The 21805-nt window shown below is 44.3% G+C and overlaps 1 protein-coding gene across 1 annotated transcript in view; it reads left to right on the top strand.

Moving 5' to 3' along the window:
• The window catches only part of iglon5 (IgLON family member 5), a 114172-nt gene that overhangs the window by 70206 nt on the left and 22161 nt on the right, over positions 1–21805 (top strand). The gene's annotated exons all lie outside the window — the stretch shown is intronic.

Raw genomic sequence — 21805 nt, 5'->3', positions numbered from 1 at the left:
CTTTGGGGGAGGGATTGCTTGGCCTTAAAATGTATAATAGTAGAACTCTCAAGTGAACCACAGCTGGGACGCCCTTGAGTTAGTACAATTAACCTATATGCCCATTGGTACTATACATAGCTCTCTATGGAGGTTACCATAGAATCGTGTAGAGCAGTACCATTTGAGCTTGTTAAATCCTCCAGAATTCATAAATCATTCAGTGTTACCTCAGGATGTGCTGACCATATAGGAACGCCCACACAAGATACACTGAGTACACAGTCTTCTCTCCGATGTCCTTGTATGTACAGTATTCTCTGTATGATGCTAGAGCGGAAGGTTGGGCCAAGGGAACCAAACATGCTCACCTGGCAATGACACCCGAGCTCAGCACAGTAGCAGCGGATGCGTCTCTTAAAGGATCATTTAACGGACCTATTTTGTGTAATTTTAGATAGTCTACAACTAATCGATTAGTTGTCAACTATTACATTATCGCCAACTATTTTGATAATTCATTAATTGTCATCGGAGTAATTTTGTAAGAAAAACAAAAGTTAAAATTCTCTGATTCCAGCTTCTTAAAGGGACTGTTTGTAACTTTGTAAGCGTATTAATGTACCGGGTCAGGACACATGCGCGCTCGCATATGCGCGATCGCGTGTGGCCGGCGTCCCCGCTCCTCTGCCTGCTTGCCTTCACTCAGATAGCGCGCGCATTCTCGCGTTCTCGCTCAACCTCTAGACGTGAACGCGCGCACACTCCACACTGCAGAAGAGTTAGTTTAGCTCTGAGAATATCTAGTGAATGTACAGTGGACGTTTGTGCAGAAATAAATGCTGCAGCTCCTCCAGACCAACAGAGGTTTCCCGTGTCTTGTGAAGTGACGGAGCTCTGCAGAGAGTTACGTTGTCATCCCGTTACCGACTGGGTGCCGGTGTCTCCCTGCTCTCTCCGGCTGCGGGCGGAGAGTGCAGGGAGACACGCTGCAGAGCCCCGCTGCTTCAGCCTGCACTGAGACAGGAAAAGCCAACACTAGGATCAGCATTGATTCATGGAGAGACCTTGGTCTGGTCAGCTAACATTACTGCCAAGCAGCTGAAATATAGAGTGATATTGTGGTTTTAGCTGACGTGTGTCGCCTCACTGTTTTGAGCGATGCTCGTTCAGGTATAATTAGAGCGAGCAAGCGCGAGCCCGACGCTGACTTTCGTTGATTTCACGGCCACAGGTGTCGCTGTTAACAAGCATTTCTGAAAGTTACAAATAGTCCCTTTAACTCTGGAGATTTGGGTGTTTTCCAGTATCTTAAGTATTGTCCTAGCAGCTACTGGGATGCCCACCATGATTAATAAAAATTCTTCTTCTTAATGGTATGTTGTGTATTTGGTTTCTGTCCCATAGTAAACTTAATCTTGGAGATAATGGTATTTCCTTCCCAAACAGCTGCTCAAATATTCCAAAGTTGTTCTCCAGAAGCGTTGGATAACTCGGCATTACCAAATGCAGTGTATAAAACTCCAACACAAATTGCTATTTATTAAACCCACCCTATTGAGTCTTAGTAGCACGGAGATTTTTAAATCTGGAAATGGGAAAGTGAGCTCAACCAAAATGTAAATTTGGGTGAGCTCACTTTCGCTTTTACCTCCAAATAATGTCGTTTAGATCAGTGACTGCTAACATTTTTACATTCTTGCAGCCCCTCGTAACATGTTAATAAATTGGTATGTTCCACCACGGATAGATTTTTCCTTCTCAGATTGTTTCAGTTGAGTATAATATGCTTCTTTTAGAGGTTAGTTTTAAGTTATCTATATACTGCGTGTTATATGTTGCCATGTTTCCAGTTGACAGCAATTACTTTGGTAAGAAAAATGTTATCACATGAATAACACTTAAGATTTTCTTTGAGACCTTGGATGTTTTCTTTTTAACTGAACGAATAATTGTTCCAAACCTCACTTTCTCCATCACCTTACGGTATGCACACTTCCATTACGGGTGCCTTCACCCACTCTGATACCTTTTTAGACTCTCAGAGGCCAAGGGCAGAATGAATTAAGCATTGAATCCTTCAAGTTGTGTGAGTTGAATAAAAAAAAAAGAGAAAAGATAAGGGTGTGGTGTTATTGGTTGAAAAGATCGGGAGAGAAGCACGACTTCGGGGGTTGTTGTCCTTGCCTCAAAGCTCCCTTGAAGGGAAGGAGGTTACAAGCTTGCCAGGAAGAAAACAAGGTTTTACAATTAACCAGAGAGCCACGTAGAAAAAAAAGGGAAAAAGAGCAAAAAGAGAAAACACACTAAAAGAGAGTAAGTGGTCCTCGAGCTCTGGCTGAAGAGCGAATGTCAGTTTCTCCATGCGACTGGGAGGAAGGGATGTTTAGGTGAGGTCATACTGTATATAGCGATGAGTTGGTTTCTGTCCTCTTTTTTAAAAGATGTGATGGCAGACGGTCTACCGCTGCAGCACTCTGTCTTTCTCTCCCTCTTTGTTAAGCCAGGGCCCTGCCGCCAGCGGCCGCCTGCTGCACCATCTGTGGCTGCAAAGTGCCCAAAATTCATTAGTGGAGAGAGGCGAGGGAGAATCCACCAGGAGAGTGACACACCGGGAGACAAGGAGGGAATAGAGTGGACCGAGAGAGCAGGAGCAGAGCAGACAGGGCAGCAGAAACTGGCTTCTGAAGCTTTTTAATGAAACGCCCGCTTTCAAAAAGGATGTAGAAGAGCAGGAACGAGAGGAAAAAGAGTCGAAGGAAAGAGACGGACCGGGAGCATGGAAATTGAGTCAAGAAGGTTGAGGTGAACTGAGCAAACGAGAGAAGGGAGAGATGGTGCAGAGCAAAGGAGGGAAAAAAAGACGGGAGGAATGGAGTGAAGCAAATGGAGAAATGAGGCGAGAAATGAGAGGAAGTGACAACAGAGAGGGGAGCTTGTGGAGAGGGGGAGATGATGAGGAGGAGGACGTCTAACGGGGGGTCTCTGTGTGGCAGCGAGATGTTCTTTGTGCCTGTCAGACTAAAGATCAGGATTTGTGTGACACATCTGTACTAAATCTCTAACAACGACAATCTGTCTGTCTCCGTCTTTATCCAGGGAGCTAAGTCTCTCACTCTCTTTCCTCTCTTTCTCTCCATATATGTTTTAAATTTATATCCATTATCTACCTCTGCTTTGTTTCTCTCTTCATGGCATATCTGCTTTATTTGACATAATCTGCAGATAATGCTGCCCATTTATTGGATGCTATTGTCTCTCTTTCATTTCCATTATTTTCTTTGTGACCCCTCACATTTCTATTATCGTTTCCCTCTTTTCTGCTCCTCATTCCCTTCCTCCTCCTCGTTCTCTGACTTCCTCAGCATTCCCCCGGCAGCGCTTCTTCCTCATCCTCCTCCGCCTCTCTCTTTCTGTCACCTTCTCAACCTCCCACCTTCCTCCATCCCCCTCCTCTTACCCCGTCATCTATCTGCAGCACTGACTCATGATTCCCACGACGGCTACGAGGTGACAGGGATCATGGAGCTTTGTGGAACTTGCATGCTCAGATAAGCTGCTGAATTAGAGAGTTGAGGCGATCAGCTGTGGCGTTGCAGGGGGAAAGGAGATGAGCAAGGAGGTGAGAAGATAAGGAAGTATGGAGGTTAGAGGAGAGGAGGAAAAGGGGGTTGAACAAAGATGGCAAAAGGAGAGAAAAGAGGTTAGGTTAGGATAGGGGAAGAGATGAGGACAGTTATGGTTGATGTGCTTGTCGACATCTCAGACAACGCTGGCAGATTTACAGTTCGAAATCTGAAGTAATTTTTAAAATTGGGTCGTTAAAGCAGGCCTCTCATTTCTTGCCAGCGTCTGTTGATTTTGGCTGCTGAAATCTAAAATGACATCTGAAATACAGCTATAGCTCGATATAGGTAATTAAGCTCACCTTTAATAGCTCCATGAAATGGTTTAAAAACGCTGACTCTTTAATATTTCCAGCTGATTTATATCAAAGGTTCAGTGTGTAACAATTAGGGGGATCTATTGGCAGAAATTGAATATAATATTAATGGGTATGTTTTCTTTAGTGTAAAATCACCTGATAGTAAGAATCGTGTTTTCGTTACCTTAGAATGAGCCGTTTATATCTACATACGGAGCGGGTCCTCTCCACGGAGTCCGCCATGATGCACTGCCACGTTTCAACAGTAGCTCAGAACGGACAAATCAAACTCTTCTTAACTTTCCCTGCTTGGGTCGAGTCGATAACGTTACTCACTCCCGTCGTCGTCGCCACTCTCTCTCTCTCTTGCTTCACCACTCACTTCCCTCAAACACACACTGTGCACTGGCTCTACTCCATATGACCTACGCTACTCTTACAGCATACCGCCAGATCCTACACACTGGACCTTTAAAACAAGTATCTTATTAAAGGGGTCTTACCTGTGCACTTCATTTCACGTTTAGCACAACTGTGCTAAAAGACTGCTCCTAAGCTACATACAAAAAGTAAAAATCAAACGGTTATTTCGTTCTAACAAAAGCCAGTTTGGTTGCTGAGCCTATAGGGTACATACTTGTTTGTATTTTCAAAATGGTATGTTTCATTTTTAATGTTACAAGAGAAAAGGCATTTAGGATGAGGACTAACTGACATGCTTGGCAAACATCATTCTATCTTAGGGTTAGGGTTAGGGTAAGAGTAGAGCTGCTAATGTCTGAAAACATCCAATTTCCGTACAGAGGATATGTTAGTCGTGAATTAACTTCTAGATCTAACCCCAAAAATAATGTAGTTAGTTAAGCTCTTTGGCCTCGGGAGTAAAGGCCTTTCATGAAATTAATTTGCATGTCAATATATTTTTTTTAACTGTTGTTTTTGTCATGAGTTCTAAAACACAGAGCGCAAATATTACCTGGCGAAAAAGCAAAAAAAAAAGCAACGTTCTTTTTAATATGTCGCTTCGGATTATAAAACAACAACACGAAGGCTCCGTAGTCTGAACCAAGGCGGCAAATTGCATAAATCCTTTCAACCTTGACAAAGGCACCGCAGACCAGATCCACTCCTCCCGTTCTTACCTTTCACAATAAAAGCCCTAGATATGTTAATTCACAGGCGAGTATTTTGCCTTTTCATGTTGTTTATTCGTCACACCACAGTGTGTAAAGGCCTTAGCACTTGGTTACATAGTAAACTAGTTAGCCAAACATGCAAGTTAGAGCCCAAACACTGTTTTATGCATCCCTCTTGCTCTCCTGCTTTTTCGTTTTGGAAAGACTAAATCTAAGATGCCACCTTCCAAACTTCTGCTATACTAATGCTCTTACCATGCACACTGGATCAACATGTGGAGAAATAGAGTTGCTAGGCTGTGATTGAGACAATCTGTGTACGTGGGAGATGTTTAGAGAACTGAATAGTCAGTCCTCAGATTAATATGTATTCAGACATGCATGTGCATCAACCATAAGTATATGTGGCTTCTGCATGCAAGCTCACAACATTGTATGCAAACATAAACTGTATACCCTATGGCAGACAACATAGAGATTGACAGCCGCACACACAGAGTAAAAGAATTATGCAAATAACTATATAGAGCTACATAGAGATAAATGAGGAGAAAGCAGAGTGAAGAAAACATCAAATTTGATTCTGACAATGTGTCCAGCTCAGCGCATAAAGGACTGCAACTGACAGAAATACAGCTAACAACTGCTGCAGGAGGTAAAGCGTTCGTATCCGGAGGTGTGAGGTCAGAAAAATAACAGGAAGATGAAGCAGTAAAGAAAGGGAGAACAGTCAAAGCAGCAGCTCATTCCTGTCAGCTTCTTATATCTTCCTCCTCCTCCTCGAGGAAAATACATTTTAATGCTGTTGAACAGAGTGCGATTTGTGAAAAAATAAGGGGGGATGTTTCAGAAACGTTTTTATTCATGAATATAAATCACGGACCACGGTTGGCGATGAAGCCTTTATGTTATTCCTTGCAGCTGTTTAAAGTAACATTTATAGAATAATTGTGAACTTTAATAAAACAATTTTGGAAACTTAACCACAGCATTGGCAGGAATATTTGAATCCATAGAATTCATCAAGTAGCACTTTATATATTATATTATATATATTTTCACTGTCTTGCCTTGTCCTTTCCTCATGTGGACACAAAGGGGGTGTGATCATACACATCATAACAAAGAAAAAGGTTAAATGCATGCCAGAATTAAATCCTCCTTTCAGTACCATGGATAGCACCACTCAGCCAGGCGTGCAAAACACTTATTTAGTGTTTGCATGTTCTCCTCGTGTTCCAAAACATGTATCCCCGCATCCATCTCGTGTCAGGAAGGGCATCCGGCGTAAAACCTATACCACATCAATGAGCGGATCAATGATCCGCTGTGGCGACCCCTAACGGGAGCATCCGAAAGGCGAAGAACAACATTTAATAGAAAAACATACTGTGGAGATGGAAGAGGCTTCAGTATATGCCTACTTGTCAGACTAGGGAAACACTCTGCTTTGCTGACGGACTTCTGACGTATTGTTCTGCTTTCCTGTAGAGGGGTCGTCAGCGGCCTGTCGAACCCTCTTTTACCCACATCTCTGCAAAACTCTGTGCAGGGAAGGAGGTGGTCCAGCGCTGACAGTGAAAGTTGTTGTTTGCACTAGACTGTTCTCATGTTGCAGAACTTTACTTTGATACTTTGAAAAATTTACTCTAAGGTATATTATATGGTCTTTAGGTGAAGTAGCATTAATCACTATGAGGGGGAGGAGGGTAAAAATAATTCAGCAGAGGCAGGAATATATAGACCAGAGACTTAAACTGACGTGCCAGATGGTTTGTTACACAGAACCATCTGACAAGCCGTCGTTGGAAAGTGTTTGGAAAAGGGCTGGCACTTTCAAAAAAATACTTGGCAGGTGATCGGATGATCTGTCAATCAAAGTCTTGCCGAAGCCATGTCGGGAGAAGAGCGAAAACATCGTCCTTCAATCAAGATAGAACTCATGCTACTGCAGCATCTATCCTAACCTCTTCAGGAGCTGCCGTCGTTGTTTAGAACGAACAGTCGCCTCTCCGTGTCGTCGCGTCGAACACACCTAAGACACGCCCGAAGCCGCCAGTAGCACCTCACAGGTCGCTGATTGGTCCGTGATCTGGCTTGCCGGACACAAACGCATTACATTAAGACTGACTAGATGGATTTTTGTATGCTATGTGATCCTGCGATTCTCGCGTGATCTCGTGGCAAATTGCACCGTGCTTTTAAAACACATTCTGCACTTTTGTGGTTTCTGTTACTCAACAAAATCGCATACAAAATCAGCAGTTTTGGTTTCAGTTCATGAGATTCATCAGTGGACAGTAGCCTCAGAACGAACTGCAAACCAGGTTAAAGAAAGAAAGTTACGTTTCAAGGACATATTGTATTATGAGTAAGAATTCTTCAATCTCACATCACACTCGTTTCCTGCAATACCAGGAACCACATGAAATCTCAAGCTTTAACAGAAGTGGATGAGGCCGATACAGGAAAAAATGGAAATTACTTCACCACAAAATAACTCCTGGAGCACATTGAACATCACAGATTGATGATAAGTTACGCAACAGTGTAAAAGAATCCGAGGAAGGATTTTTCCCTGAATATATTCACCCGACCTTCTCCATCATCGTCTCTTTGTTCAAAGAGTTGTTTTTCAATCAGGCTCTGAATGTACTGAGTCAGGCACAATAATGTCTTGCTGGAGGTTAACTTATGTCTCGGGGGGTTGATTTTAATCTTTTATTCCAGACTCTTGTGCAAATGTGGCGAATAAACATCTGGCTAATGTTTTGTCGGGTCATTTGCAGATGAAGTCGGTGCCGATGCAGTACGGAGTGAGTAAAGATAATGAGACAGCTCGTAAAAAGGTTAGAAATTATGTACTAAAAAGCAATCTCGCTATGACACATGCACTTGCTCACTTGCTGAATAGTAATAATGAATGACATGTAAATTAAGGAAGCTGTCTGATAGTCTTTAGTGTCTTTTACACTAAACTGAGGCTATATAACAAATGTTTTGCTACATTAGCATGCAGCTTTAAAGGGGACCTATCATACTTTTGTGCTTTTTCCCTTTCCTTTAGTTTGTTATATTTGTATACATGTGAAAGGTCTGCAAAAGGGAGTTACTCTCCTCCACAGAAACACTGCTGCTGAACTGCCTGAAAAACCTCACTTGAAGTCCTGCCTTTTCTTCCGTAACGTGATGATGTCACTAAGTAACACATTTGCAGAATACATACCTATTGGCTAGTTTCACATGCACTCAAATAGGGATGTACCGATACCACTTTTTTCCAGACCGAGTACAAATACCCCCTGCTCCCGGTGCGACTGTCAACCTGGGCGGACTGTCCTGAGTGCGCCCCAACCGTGTCGTGCTGCAGATCGGGGCTCGGCCAACGTAAAAGGCGCCAGGGGTCTGCGGCGATGTTGCCAACCCACCCGACCCGTCTTGAAACACGGACCAAGGAGTCTAACGCACGCACGAGTCAGAGGGTGCAAGCAAAACCCCGTGGCGCAATGAAATTGAGGGCCAGCGCACGCCGGCTGAGGTGGGATCCCAGCCCAGCGAGGTCGGGCGCACCACCGTAAAGTGGTATCGGTGCCGTTGTATCGGAGCCGTGTTGCGAGTACGAGCACATGAGTACAGTATCGGACCCAATACCCAATACTGGTATTGGTATCGGTGCATCCCTACCCTCAAACAAAGCTAGTTAGCGCAGAGCTGAAGCAGAGTCCAATGAGTTTGGTTCAGTTGACCAATCACAACAGTGGGCCAGCTGACCAATCAGAGCAGACTGGGCTTTTTGGGAGGGCGGGGCAGGAGCTCAAATGGAGCGTTTCAGACAGAGGGTGAATAGAGGTGCTGCAGCACAGCCGGTAAGAGAAAAATAAAGCGTTTTTTGAACATAAAAGAATGTAAACATGTTCTAGTAGAAACCTAAAACACAAGTATACACCTGAAAATAAGCACAATAGGTCCTCTTTAACACTTCACAGAGTTTGTTAATTTTGTAGTATTTTGGGGGGAAATTATTTCTTTTAGCACAGTAAACTTTTACTTGGCCAGGATTCATTGCCATATACATTCATATTTTCTCAGTCTTTGACATTTGCTCCTGGCAGCTGTGCTTGTTTTCTTATTAATATTTCAACTTATGTCTCAGGAAGATGGCTACGTCTTGATGCCCCTTTGTTCCCTAGTGTATTGTAGACTGTAAAGTGTAAGACATTTGAAATTTAAATGATTCTCCAGGTTTTCTCCGGTTACAACTGTCAAGGTGACAGAGCAAGTGAAAATGTACAGTATGTGTAGCCTATATGTGTATATAATGCCTGCTTTTACATCTTTATGTGGGTTTATGCATATGCATAAGGAATGTCTGAAGTCGTCACATGCTTGCGTGTGCTTGTGGCACGGTAGTAAAATTGTTTTTGCAGCTCACTCACACATGAGGGAAACGGGAGCCAGAGATCATTTTCAGTGCTCCACATGAAGGAGCATTAATCCAATTCAAACAGCTCCGAGGAGACGGACCCCTAATAACTTATGGTGACTTAGGAATTTGTTTATGTTTGTAACAGTGAAAGATTAATAACCTCCACAATATGAGTTATACAACCCTTTCTGCGAGAAAACACAATAAGAAAACACCCAAGAAACTGATGTGTAGCGATAAATGAAAGGCAAATTAGCCAGTGGCGTTGTATTTAATTACTTCTATCACAGCTTTAGTTATGCCCCCGATTTCTTCATGTTCCCCGATAGCCTCAGGCTTCGGTAAAACAGCTTCATCAGTAAGATGAGCCAGCAGATTCATCAGTGGCTCGGTCCACCAGGGCTCACATAAACACACAGCTTAGCTTCGCCCCAAGTAACTGGCTGCATGCTTGTTTCCTCCTCAAAAAGACTGTGACAATTTAATTCACCTTTTACCATTCTCGTTCTTGATTCTCTGATATATTTTTTTTCTGCATGTCATACACGAGACCCCTCTCAGCTCTGCTCAGCTGCAAAGATTAAATGGGCTCTCTATCGATTGCTCTTTAATACACCAGCCTCTCTGGCCTCAAAGAAATACCAAAAGCATGTCATCACCTGGGCGGAGAGAAGGGGTTGGAGGGTGAAAAGGGAGGAAGACTTGTGTTCAAAGTCGGGGTATATTTTTAACTCCATCTCTCCTCAACGAGATGAAGAGCATGTGAGCGAGACTATCACGCTGTCGAGGGAATGGGAAGGGGCTTTCCTGCAATTGAGCAGTGACAGCACCCCGGAGGCGCCAACAGCTAGCCGGGGTGTCATCTGCCTTCCATCTGGTGTGAGACAGGGACGCAGAGAGAAAGCGAAGGGAGCTCCAAGATCTGTTGGAGGAGAGTGCACTCTAGCCTAGCGAACCAGGTAGCCCACAAAGGAACATGACTTGAACCAAACTCCCTCCAACTTCCAGCCCGATGCCCGAGCCTGGTGGCGGTGGCGGCGGTTTTTGATTGTCTGCCACAAGCTCTCCAGCACAGCTGTAGCCAAACATAACTGGCACCGGCGGCTTATGTGTTGCAGGAGCTAGCGGGTGCCGAGTCACAGCAGTGGAGCGACAATGGCGAGAGCTGCTGTGATTCAGAATGCAAATGAAGCCCATCCACAGCTGTAAGGATGGCTGTGGGCACAGCCAGGCGGAATCCGACTGCACACAAACAGACGGAAGTATGCAAACACGTGCACGAAAACACACTGAAACAGACACAAACACGCACGCAGCAAACGGATTTACACAAGCTTGCAAATACACACAAGCACTCTCTCTCTCACACACACACACACAGCGATGCGTACTTCATCTGTACTTGCCAGCGTCTTAGTGCACTGCACCATGCCTCCCCTCTTTTTTTGCTCCTTCTCCCATTCCGTCCCTCAGGAGCTCCCTCCTAAGCAGGTGTTAGCGGATTTCTGTTCCCTCAGGTAATTCTGTTTTGTTCTTCGCAGCAACTACTGCTGCTGTGAATTATCCTGACAGCACCTTACTCCTGGGCTCTGGGCCTCACCTCCTCCCGCTTCTGCCCCCAACTCTTTCCCCGCTCCTTGCCTGCACCCTCCATCCTTCCCTCCCTGTACGGATCTCCTCCTTTCATCCCACTCTCTTACCACCTCCCCCATGTGGTGCAGGTTGCGAGACCCCTGGACGAGCTGCCCAGTGGTGCTGAACACCACATCAGCCCACCCACACATATAAACAAACACACATGCATGCTGAGATGGACCTACATACACGCACACACACTTTAAAAATGTTCACTCAAACACACACACGCCAGGAATGGACGCACACATGCCGAGATGTAACCCAGGTGCACTTGAAGCCGCCACATTCCAGCAGCAGTTATTTGTGCAGTCATTGAGATTGAGTGTGTTGATGTGAAAATGTTGCTGCTCCCCTGTAGCCAAAAATGTTGCTCCCTTTTGTTTTGCTGTTTGCAAAAGGCACAGACAAAGAATGACTTATTTTAGATTGCTCATTACCACGCCGGCTTCAGACAGCGGCTAATTGCCCTCCATTCAGTAATCACAATTAACTGGTCTTATTACTCTGTTTGAGTATATTACATATTCTGCATATTTCCACAGAAATATGTCATTATCAGTACGAAATGAATGGTGATGGTGATGGGGGGATTAATAAGCTAAGTCAGTGGTGGTACCGTAAAAGCTTATACATGCAAATATATATATATATATATATATATATATATATATATCTAAACAAAAGCTAAATGAGATCTTTTATTCGGCTCCACATTGACTCGTGATTTTGTTAGAAATTCACTGAATGCATTTTCAGCACATCGTATTTTGTTTTTGATGGAAATTGCATCATTTCAACTCTTTCAGTGTAAGTTAAAGTTCAGATTAAAGCAGCAGTAGGTAGAAATGGAGCAAATATGATTAAAAAAGTAATTTTTATAAAACGTTCGCTATATCCTGACAGTAGTGCATGAGACAGGTAATCTAAAAAAAAAAACATGTGCCTCTGTGTCCTCCGGTGTCCTGCATGGCATCTGCAAGATTTCACAGACCGGATCAAAAACAACCACTCAGAGCTGATCTGGAGTCTGCCGTCTCTGAGCAGCTGTCAATCACTCGCAAACTCCGATCAAACGGTCAAACTAGGCAGCGCTGATCAAATATGAATCAATATTCTGTTACGTTAATGCCTATTTCTCTCCTCAAATGTTTTCAGAAACATCTTGTAGTGTACTATTTAGCTGTAAAATGAGAAAGTTGCCATGTTGAGATCAGTTGAGGAAATACCAAGCACTGCCCACAAGCCGGAGCACAGCCAATAGGAATGCTCTCTCTCTGAAATGACCTGTGATTGGCCAAAGTCTCCCGTCTAGAGTTTTTTAAAGCCTGAAAACAGAGTCATGAAGAGGTTATGATGGAATTTTTGCCCAATGATGCCAACAACGTGTTACCTACTGAAGCTTTAACAACAGCGGCAGTTAATTCTCAAACTCTGTTTCCCCCCCATTAGTCCTACTTTTCAAGTGTGTCATAAATGACCATTGGCAGCTTGCGTTGCTTGCACGGCCATCCATTTCACACACATACTGCCCAACACTCAACTGACTTTTTGATGCCTCATTCTTTTTGACTCCACTTTACAGCCAATGGTCCTATCGAAAATAACTGCTCCCATGCTATTACACTCCTTTGTCTGCTGTCACTATCGCCCAGTAATTGCTGTTTTTATTGTAGCCTCTTAGAGGCTCAAGTGTAAACTATAGGGTAAGCCTCGCCACTGTGCTGGAAGCTTAACCGCATGGCTGGAAATATTTGTTCAGTCTCGCAGCATCTGACAGAGCTCCTATAAACAGTAAAGATATGGAACACCACAACACATTCACAGTTTTATTACACAGTTTTATTATTTATTTATTCTGGCATTATAGTCTAAGGCCGGTCCTCCCAGGAAAAAATGACAGAATTAGTTGTTTCAGCAAATGCCAGAAAACTGTTTCATTTGTGCAACAGCGATTTGTAACAGTTTTTGAAGGCGCTGACAAATGATGTTGTCCAGCATGTCGGATCGGATCAGTTTGATTTGGACGACTTGTTGGATTTTGTGTATTGCCATATGTTATAATAGATATTCAGCAAACACTGGTCAGCAGGGGACGTCGTGTTTCTGACCAAAAATGGTCCCGGTCGGATGCCAAAAGCTACAACGTGGTTATGAGGTGGATGGCCAGATTGTGACGCTGTTTCCACATCCAATAATGTTCTAGTCAGACCCTCTCTTACAAACCAAGACTTATGGAAAGAGGCTGGGACACGGTCTTGAGCTATGGGGTGTGACGCAGGCGCACTGGAGCTGAGGTCGTGCGTTGCTATTGGCTCAATATCGGCAAATGTCGACCAGATTTTATTGTGCACGTGTTGTACCCGTGATGATGACGCGTGACATTTCTTCTTTTGTTACAAACCAGGAAATATTAATCATATTATTGCTATGAAAAAAGTGAACACATGTGTCTGTTATATTTAATACAACATTTGATTGACAATTTATTTGGTTGTAAAATGGTTGTGATTAGACAGCCACACTGTGACGTCCAAAGACCAGTAACTTTATTACTCAACGGACATTTTTTTAACTTAAAAAACACATCTTTGCATTTATGTATATCTACATGTAAATGATATTCCTGTCTCATTGTTTTAAGCCGGTGGTGTTTGTGAGATTCAGATTAATCCAAGCTGTCTTCGATCGCACAATTGCCTTCGGGGCTTTCATCCAGAAAGTCAGGTGATGTAGTAAAAAGAGTGACAAAGTCCATGTTGAGGGGAGGTCGTGGTGGATGAATGGGTCAAACACTCTCCGAGGAGACCGGGGTTAGTGTCCCGTGTGAAACCACAAGTCCATCCATCCATTAACTGTAATCGTTTATCCTATTCAGGGTTGCGGGGGGACTGGAGCCGATCCCAGCTGACATTGGGTGAAGGCGAGGTGCACCCTGGACAGGTCGCCAGACTATCACAGGGCTGACACACAGAGAGACAGACAAAACCAAATTCACCTTTACTATTTTTAGACTTAGTTGACGTACGTTTTTAGGATGTATAAAGCTGATGAATGCACACCGTGAACATAGTCAAGTCAAGTCAATTTTATTTGTATAGACCAAAATCACAAATCACAAATTTGCCTCAGGGGGCTTTACGATCTGTACAGGACACGACACCCTCTGTCCTTTACAGTACGACCCTCTCATCGGATAAGGAAAAACTTAACCAAAAAAAAACCTTTTAACAGGGAAAAAATGTTAGAAACCTCAGGAAGAGCAACAGAGGAGGGATCCCCCTTCCAGGATGGACAGACGTGCAATAGATGTTGTGTGTACACAGTAACAACATAATGAAAATACAACACAGACAATCCATATGACAAAAAATAATACATATAATGTGAACATTATGTGAGAAGGTGGATCCAGGAGGATGTCAAGCAGCTTCCCGGCATCACCAAACAGATAGAGCCAGAGCAACACGACACGACCTCCTCTCGACGCCAAACGAGCCCGAGCAACACGACCTCCTCTCCACGCCAGATACATAAACATAAACTTTAGCAAAATAGCACGTTCGTGGAAGCAACATATTTCTATAGAACGTCCAGCAACGACGTTCAGTTGATTGCTTGGCAACGTCCCGGACATCGGCACAACTTTCATTTTGAAACTTTTTTTTTCTTTTGGTGGGAGGGGGGCGTTATTATTATTATCTTTATCTTTATTATTATTATTATTATTATTGCCTGTATTAGAGCAGCTGGAGAATGACAGGAAAGGGGGGAGAGAGAGTTGATGACGCAGCAAAGGTCCGCGGGTCGGAATCGAACCTGAGCTACTAAGACTGAGTCTACATGCTGTGGTGAGCTAGAGGTCGTCCCATCATTTTCAAACTATTTTTTAACCTTAACGGAATATCTTGAGTGTCATCAGTCATTCAACATCTCAGTGTTTGCTGTGCATTATGACAGAAACATATTCCTATTAATGTTTTTTTAGTTTTTCACCATACGGAGCAATGCTTTGAAGAGCAGGTCCCCGTTGTATCTTGTGCTTTTCTACACACGCATGAACCCAAGTCACATTCCTGTCGACGATTTCAACAGTCAGCGGCGACGTTATGGCAACAAGAAATGTGTGAATGCACCAGAAAAAAGAGGAAGAACGGAAGGAGAAAAGTGCTAGCAGACACACATGTAAACAATGCAGGATGTTCAAGTTCTCTGAGGAAGGAAATTAAATCAACACGTTTATTAGACCTCAAGGACATATGAAAATGCATTTGGGAGGAGACACTGCATGTAAACATCAATTTGTATGTAAACAGTTTTTTTTCAAGAAACCTCAAGAGTACTTTTAATATAATACAGATGTTTTTTATCACAATATCCAGTAAAGTAGACATGAATATGAACATGAAACTGACACTAATATTTCAGCCTATCCATCCATCCTTTACTGTATGATTTTACTATAACATACCATTAAAATGTGAATTTACAGATCAGATTTACTCAGCGCTATTGAAGGCACCATGACTTTATTTTGTTCCTTTTGTTGCTTATAGAGTTATTAGAGGATGCTCGATGCAGAGCTACTTTGGGTGCATCTGTATTTAAAGCGTCTCTTTTAAAACAGTGACAGCGCTTGACGGCAAATCTGTCAAATTACCAGAGCACAGGGTGTATTTAGGGGTGGGGGGGTCTACAGGGCCTTGTGGAAGGCTGGCGTGTGTGTCTACTCACTGGGAAAGGAAGTAACAGTTTAACTACTGTATTGATTTCAAGAGTGCTAAGGGGTTTAGGCGTCAGTCCAAGGAAAATGGGGGGTAAAAGAAAGCGGAGCGGGGCTCGTCCCTGGTTTTAGCACGCTCGGCTTTTCTCCCCGGCCATGCTTGATTCAATGGTAAAGATCTGCGGCTGCCCATTGAAGTTGTACAACTGCTGCATTGAGTACTGTATGGCTCCGTGCACTCTGCAGTGCTCTATTGATTGATGTGTGAAGAGGGATTAGTGGGTGGGTGGGTGGGAGGGAGCGGAGGAGATGCTGGGTGGGAGGAAGCGAGGAAGGGAGGGAGGGGTGGGCAGAGCGACCAGAGGCAGAATTGTGGATGCAGCATGTGTACAATAAAGAAAGGGGCAGATGTCACATCTTTGGTAAGGCCAAGTCAGACACCCGAGGGTGATGCTTCTCTGTAAGTGCTGATGGTTTTGGCAGGCTTCTGAGATCAAGTTGTGTTCGATGTGTGTCAGAATGGATGGAATATGGAGGCCAGTAAGACCAGCTAAATATATGACCTTGAATATCGAGCATCTAAATGTGCAGCCGATCCTCTTGACGCCTCAGAACAAGCTCACCAGAGCAGTTAAACACAGATCATGTAAACACTCCTTTTAGTCATTCCACCACATTTCTCCAACGGGAAAAAAACACCTTTTGGTCTGAGAGGATGGAAAAATTACTTTACCGGACAGACTCAAAACAATTCATTCGGCGTGACTTCTCTGACATTTCACAGATTTCCTGTCAAGTGAAGTCCTGCTGACATCCATTTTGCCTCACCGGCAATTGTGAGAAGCGGGCGACCTGCATATCCATCTTGTTGTGCTGTTTGAGCGTGGCGTCCAGGTGGTTTCTCGCTCCTCGCCCATCACTCTCTCCCTGCTCTCCCGTTGCTCCGTCCCTGACAGGTGGTGCTGAGGGTGGAAGGAGCCAGGAGGGGATTTCATCGATAGAGAGTTGGAGGGACTGAATGAGTAGTGGAGTGGAGGAGGAGGAGGAGGGCTGGAAGATGGGGCTTCGGAGAGGTGGACATGAGGTTGGATTTGGGCCATCCGGAGTTAATGGGATCAGACGAGGAAGAGAAAGGGATATCTGTGCCGGTTAATGTTTAATCCCTCCACCCCCAACCCCTTGTCTCTTGCCTAAGGCTCCCGGCATCTGATAATCCTTGGGCTGCCTCTCTTCATCATCAAGGTGTCGGAGGGAAGTGCCTCTGTAAATATTTAATTGGCTGCAGCATGCCGGTGTTAATTATGCGGGTGTGTCTTTCCGTTGCTTTGCTCTCTGCCCCAGCGTTACTGGCTGTGTCCCCGCACCAAACTCTCCCCTTAATATTGATGCCACTCCATCGCTCCTTCTCTTCCTGCTACTATTAACGCCAACACTGCTATTATCACCTCACACCACACTGCTACAACTATCTACGGTTGCTGCTCCACATCATCCTGTACATCATCCATATACCACTACAGCTGTGCCTCGTTCTCAGTGACTTCTCTTTTCAGGACCTCACCTAGCTATCTATTTCCACCTCTCTCCCCTCTAACCCGGCGCTGTGCCTCTCTCCTCCTCTTTTCATTTTCAAAACCACGGCAGCCCTCCGCTAAAACGGATTATTGTTATGGCCGCCATTATAGCCCTCCGCTGTTATCCGTCTCAACGCCAATCACGCTCTCAGAAGTAGCTTTGCCTCCTTTTCTGTGTTTATTTGATCGTCAAGGGCAATGCCGAATATGAACAGCACAAAGACAGCCTTGCGAGGACTACGCGGGCTAAAGTTATACAGCTCAATAGAGCTCTACTCGTAAGAGTCTGCCAGTAGCAAGTGCAATTACAAACAGGCACATGTAAAAGTCAAGAGAATACAAATCACATAATGGATGTCTCGTGGGTACCGAGCAAGCAGCCTTTGCAACACAATGCAGGAGAGCACAGAGACAAAAACGCTGAAGCACGAGCGGAGAGAATTATATGAACGTTTACCTACGGGGCCAGCAAAAGATAAAGTGTTATCCACAGATGAGCAAAACAGATTTCTGCTTTTGCAGGGTGTACATTATAGCAGCTGAAGTGATCGACAAAGACCTCCAGTATAGGTGCATTAATGGTCTGCTAGCCCAGTGTTTTGCTGTGTGTAAATCCCTCAGGCATGTCCATAAAATTTTATTCTCTTAAAAATGCCAGACAAATCCAGACCGGAGGCTCAATGCTGTGTGCAGACGAAGGCTTCAGGGGGGTCATTTGGACAGAATACAAGTGTGTGTCTGTGTGTGTGTGTGTGCATGTATGGTATGGAGATAGGGCTTCCTTTTGTGTGCCAAAACAGCAGGTCATAGCAAGGACACGACATACCAGACTGTATCTACTGTAGACAACTGCGAGCAGGGAAATTTCCCGTGCCCACGTCCACAGCAACACCAGCGGCCTCTGCAGTGTTCACCGCCAACACTGCTGTACATGGTTAGCTATCAGCTGTTTTTATATAGGCTCAGGATTCTTCTCTCTCATAAACAAATCCATGTTTTGTCTTAGTAAAGCACTAAAGCGGTAAAGACAAAAAGCTTCCTTTTGGAATTCACATTGTGTTTGTGTTTCCGCATTTAGAGTCTGCAGGGTAGTTGGCGGTTTAAGCTTCCCCGTTGGCAAGCATGCCGTCGTTTCTAGAGTGTCAACGGGCGAGACTCCTGAACACTCCTGGCGGGGTGCAGTTCATCGGCCGGCACGCTGAGCCCCGGGAGGGAGCAGAGAAAAAGCAGAATTTGAGAGAGAGATCAATAAAGCCAAAAGTAGCCGAGGAATTGAAAGGGATGTCTGGCGATTCTGTTTTGGCCGTTGCAGCAGCACATTGCTGGACGCACTCTGGACTCATTAATGTTCCGTTTGATCACGTCCGTCGTGTTTGGCCAGCAACATTTGAATTTATTTCCTGAAAAGGGATAAATCATGTGGATTACATCAAAAGGTTTGAGACACATGCTGTCATTCAGCCAGATGATGTTTACACCCAAAGCTCTCCCATTAATGAGACGCTGCAGATACACACTTTATATTCAGTTATCCGTAGGAGCAGTAACCGCTGATTGCTGCGGCCAATGTGTAATACTCTGCACTCCTACATGTCGGGCTGGAAACTGAAAACAACTGTATCAGATTAATGCATCATATGTGCATAATAGATTTTTTGTTGCTGTCAAACCAGAACACATTCTCATCAAAATAGCAGAAAAAAGACTTTTGGCATTTTGCTCAAAGCACCACTGTGCTGCTAGTACTTAGTCTTGTTATTCAAGACACCAAAGTGATTTATTGTTTTGCACTTTTGCACAGTACTTTTGGGGGGTTATTAGAATTCTGCAAAATGTCTTTGCCTCTTTGTATCAAGAGTTCAGATATATATTGGAGAGTGGAGCCACGGTGGTCAAAATACCATCAGGGATTTTTTCTCTCCCATATCTGTGCATGTTCTCGTGACTGATTTATTGTCATCAACCTTAACTATGATCTGCAGCCAGTTTATAGCCGGCCCACATTCCTGAGGGCTTGGGTTGTATGCATCGTGGTCTGCCTTAGGTTTTCCATATTACAGTATATTGGTGCCAAAGCAAAGTAGTCCAACTGTCAAGCAAATATTGATATATGATTGCTTCTCACGCAATGCTTTGTTAGCAGTGTATGAACACCAGCTTTTGTCTCAGGACAGAGGTGGTCTCCCATCCCTCAAATACAGATGCTGGTCCTGTTTATTTGTTCCACACAAGCTGTTGATTTCCACACAGTTTTCGCTTAGCCTGTGCCAAGGTCAAAGCCTTCACTGTGCGCTGAGAATTCAGAATGAGTGACGGGGGTCACAAAGGGTTACAGTGTGCATAAATCAGCAAGAATGAATGCTAGATATTTGTGTCTAAAAGAAGTGAATGGAAGAATGTGAAGTGAATCCTCGCGGTTATCGTTTTCTTAATGAACTCAGGCGGGACCTCCATCGCTGCTTGTTTGGCTCATCCTGAGGTGCAGCGTGTGCGAGAGGGAAATGTGGGCTGAACGTGTTGACCTGGTTATCGCGTCGTGCGGCGTCTGGAAGTGGAGGCAGGGTGATACAGGTTTTAGAATGCGAGGTGCCAATCGAGCTGTGAAAATGGGAATTGAGTAGGGAAATGGGAATTGCTCCCCGCTGGTTTGTAACCTTCGCGGCGTTGTTTGGAGCATTCGGCGTATGCATTCATCATTCATTCAATCAAAAAATGTGTGTTGTCCCACTGGTTACATTTTGTGATAGAGAGCGTCTTTACTCGACGTGTCTGTGATTGCGTATGTGAGGTCGTGTGTGTGTTTGTGACAGCATGTCACACCCGTCTCCGAGCCCTGGAACTGAATTGAATTAACCTAAATAAAGTCTAGTGTGTAGAGTACAGAGCACTTGAATGGGAGTAGCTGAGGGCTGGAGCTGAGGACTGTCTGAGTCTAAGACAGGGAGCAAGAGCACAGCGATGCTATGCAACATTACTCTGTAGTAAAAACCACAGATAAACGACAGCTTGTGACAGTTTTTGAACATTGGACACAATGGCTAATGTGCTGCACCCCTCCCCCAAGGCTTTCAGAGAGAGAGATGGAGAGAGAGATGGAGCCAGTTCTGGGATCCTTGGCCGGCCTAGATAACACAGCAGCAGCAGCAGCACCCATTAATGCGATTACAGCTTTTAGCGGGAGATTTTCAGGGCCAGTTTTCTTTTGAGTTTAGTTTGCCCTCTTTTCTTTTTCTCCACCGGTATGTCAGCAAACAAACGTACACATTCACACAAATGAGCAACAGACAGCTACTGTAACTGCTGAGCATCACAATCATACACACATGAATATATGAATACACAATGAACGCAGCCTATATTTACTATGGCATATCCACACGGATATGCCCAACCACACGCAGAAAGGGAGAACAGGCATAATTAGTCTTTATTCAAGAGATGATTAATTCATATTTAGTGTAGTTGGCACTTCTCAGGACTTTCTGCTATGCGGTTTGAAAACCTTTTGATTAGCAATCCATGAAGTGCGTCGTAATGCTGAAGCCTCTCTCATTATTCTCTGTAATCAAACCGTGATTCCACAAAGACCCTCCTTTAATTTAAAACCCCACATTTCCTGCATAGTGCTGCATTGCCGTCATTTTTTGGGTCGCATCTCTTAGCGGATTCCTAATCGGCATGCTTAACGCGTCTTTGTGCGGCTATTTGACAAACCTTGAGGTGCTTCTAAGCTCCTCACTGCACCGGCTTCATTTCATAAAGTCTCCATTTATTAAACCTCAAGGCTAGAACACAGCGAAAGCCTATTGGAGATATTGAGGTCATTTTGCAGGCGGCGGGAGGAAGGAGATTGTCGGGAGATGGAAGGAAGACACAAGCTGAGGTATCTGGTGTCACGCTGTGATTTGGCGGAGTTTAGATGGACAGAGCCAGGTGTCTTACTGCCTCAGCGGGGCAATATCACTGCCAGCATATAAGGTCTTTGGTTATCTTTCTTTGCAGTCCAAGCAAGTTCACGAAAATGACTTCAAACCATTCGAAAGTGTTTTTCTCACCTGCGAGTGTCTGAAACACATCTCACAGATGCCAAGTTTGTATTCGCTCTTCAACTAATGGCTCTCAGTATGTGTGTCTGTTCTGTGCTTTTGTAAGCATGTGCCTCTGTTCTCTTGAGTGTGTGTGTGTGTGTGTGTGTGTATGTATTGGTAGGCAGGATGAGCATGCCTTCTGTTACCGTTGCTGTCCCTTCATTTCACGCTCCGGCAGCTCCGCGTGAATCCTCTTCCCTTGGCTCATTATCAGCGCTGTTCAATGAACGCGCATCCCACCAGAATGCAGGGTAAAACCGAATCATTATTCAAGTATGGGGGTCAGTGCAGACGTTGTGACTCTTTTGTTTAGTATATT

Source organism: Sebastes umbrosus, chromosome 11 (genome assembly GCF_015220745.1).
Source record: "Sebastes umbrosus isolate fSebUmb1 chromosome 11, fSebUmb1.pri, whole genome shotgun sequence".
In the NCBI taxonomy this organism is placed as follows: domain Eukaryota; kingdom Metazoa; phylum Chordata; class Actinopteri; order Perciformes; family Sebastidae; genus Sebastes; species Sebastes umbrosus.
Note: the sequence above shows the minus strand (reverse complement) of the source record. Positions and strands in the feature narration are given on the sequence as shown.